Source organism: Musa acuminata, unplaced genomic scaffold, assembly GCF_036884655.1.
Source record: "Musa acuminata AAA Group cultivar baxijiao unplaced genomic scaffold, Cavendish_Baxijiao_AAA HiC_scaffold_1126, whole genome shotgun sequence".
NCBI classification, from domain to species: domain Eukaryota; kingdom Viridiplantae; phylum Streptophyta; class Magnoliopsida; order Zingiberales; family Musaceae; genus Musa; species Musa acuminata.
Genome location: NW_027021339.1, coordinates 2,688,057 through 2,690,556, shown reverse-complemented (window position 1 = coordinate 2,690,556; position 2,500 = coordinate 2,688,057).

Sequence of the window (2,500 nt, the reverse complement as noted above, 5' to 3'; positions counted from 1 at the left end):
TGGCCATTTTTGGCTGCGCGAGCGAGCGGCGAGCGGCGAACAGCGAGCGAAGCGAGAGGCAGCACCGTCCCTGCTATACGAAAGCCCCATCCAGCCCTGTGCCACCCGGGGGGTTCCAGGGTGCTGAGATGGCTGACGTTTTGCTCCGCTCACGACGGTCACCGCACCACGCAAGAACAGGCCAAAAACTGGCCAAAACAGCCCAAAAACGGGCCAAAACTGGCCATTTTTGGCTGCGCGAGCGAGCGGCGAGCGGCGAACAGCGAGCGAAGCGAGAGGCAGCACCGTCCCTGCTATACGAAAGCCCCATCCAGCCCTGTGCCACCCGGGGGGTTCCAGGGTGCTGAGATGGCTGACGTTTTGCTCCGCTCTCGACGGTCACCGCGCAATGCAAGAACAGGCCAAAAACTGGCCAAAACGGCCCAAAAACGGGCCAAAACTGGCCATTTTTGGCTGCGCGAGCGGCGAGCGGCGGACAGCGAGCGAAGCGAGAGGCAGCACCGTCCCTGCTATACGAAAGCCCCATCCAGCCCTGTGCCACCCGGGGGGTTCCAGGGTGCTGAGATGGCTGACGTTTTGCTCCGCTCTCGACGGTCACCGCGCAATGCAAGAACAGGCCAAAAACTGGCCAAAACGGCCCAAAAACGGGCCAAAACTGGCCATTTTTGGCTGCGCGAGCGAGCGGCGAGCGGCGGACAGCGAGCGAAGCGAGAGGCAGCACCGTCCCTGCTATACGAAAGCCCCATCCAGCCCTGTGCCACCCGGGGGGTTCCAGGGTGCTGAGATGGCTGACGTTTTGCTCCGCTCTCGACGGTCACCGCGCAATGCAAGAACAGGCCAAAAACTGGCCAAAACGGCCCAAAAACGGGCCAAAACTGGCCATTTTTGGCTGCACGAGCGAGCGGCGAGCGGCGGACAGCGAGCGAAGCGAGAGGCAGCACCGTCCCTGCTATACGAAAGCCCCATCCAGCCCTGTGCCACCCGGGGGGTTCCAGGGTGCTGAGATGGCTGACGTTTTGCTCCGCTCTCGACGGTCACCGCGCAATGCAAGAACAGGCCAAAAACTGGCCAAAACGGCCCAAAAACGGGCCAAAACTGGCCATTTTTGGCTGCACGAGCGAGCGGCGAGCGGCGGACAGCGAGCGAAGCGAGAGGCAGCACCGTCCCTGCTATACGAAAGCCCCATCCAGCCCTGTGCCACCCGGGGGGTTCCAGGGTGCTGAGATGGCTGACGTTTTGCTCCGCTCTCGACGGTCACCGCGCAATGCAAGAACAGGCCAAAAACTGGCCAAAACGGCCCAAAAACGGGCCAAAACTGGCCATTTTTGGCTGCACGAGCGAGCGGCGAGCGGCGGACAGCGAGCGAAGCGAGAGGCAGCACCGTCCCTGCTATACGAAAGCCCCATCCAGCCCTGTGCCACCCGGGGGGTTCCAGGGTGCTGAGATGGCTGACGTTTTGCTCCGCTCTCGACGGTCACCGCGCAATGCAAGAACAGGCCAAAAACTGGCCAAAACGGCCCAAAAACGGGCCAAAACTGGCCATTTTTGGCTGCACGAGCGAGCGGCGAGCGGCGGACAGCGAGCGAAGCGAGAGGCAGCACCGTCCCTGCTATACGAAAGCCCCATCCAGCCCTGTGCCACCCGGGGGGTTCCAGGGTGCTGAGATGGCTGACGTTTTGCTCCGCTCTCGACGGTCACCGCGCAATGCAAGAACAGGCCAAAAACTGGCCAAAACGGCCCAAAAACGGGCCAAAACTGGCCATTTTTGGCTGCGCGAGCGAGCGGCGAGCGGCGGACAGCGAGCGAAGCGAGAGGCAGCACCGTCCCTGCTATATACGAAAGCCCCATCCAGCCCTGTGCCACCCGGGGGGTTCCAGGGTGCTGAGATGGCTGACGTTTTGCTCCGCTCACGACGGTCACCGCACCACGCAAGAACGGACCATAAACAGGCCAAAACAGCCCAAAAACGGGCCAAAACTGGTCATTTTTGGCTGCGCGAGCGAGCGGCGAGCGGCGAACAGCGAGCGAAGCGTGAGGCAGCACCGTCCCTGCTATACGAAAGCCCCATCCAGCCCTGTGCCACCCGGGGGGTTCCAGGGTGCTGAGATGGCTGACGTTTTGCTCCGCTCACGACGGTCACCGCGCCATGCAAGAACGGACCAAAAACAGGCCAAAACAGCCCAAAAACGGGCCAAAACTGGCCATTTTTGGCTGAGCGAGCGAGCGGTGAGCGGCGAACAGCGAGCGAAGCGAGAGGCAGCACCGTCCCTGCTATACGAAAGCCCCATCCAGCCCTGTGCCACCCGGGGGGTTCCAGGGTGCTGAGATGGCTGACGTTTTGCTCCGCTCACGACGGTCGCCGTGCCACGCAAGAACGGACCAAAAACAGGCCAAAACAGCCCAAAAACGGGCCAAAACTGGCCATTTTAGGTTGCGCGAGCGAGCGGCGAGCGGCGAACAGCGAGCGAAGCGTGAGGCAGCACCGTCCCTGCTATACGAA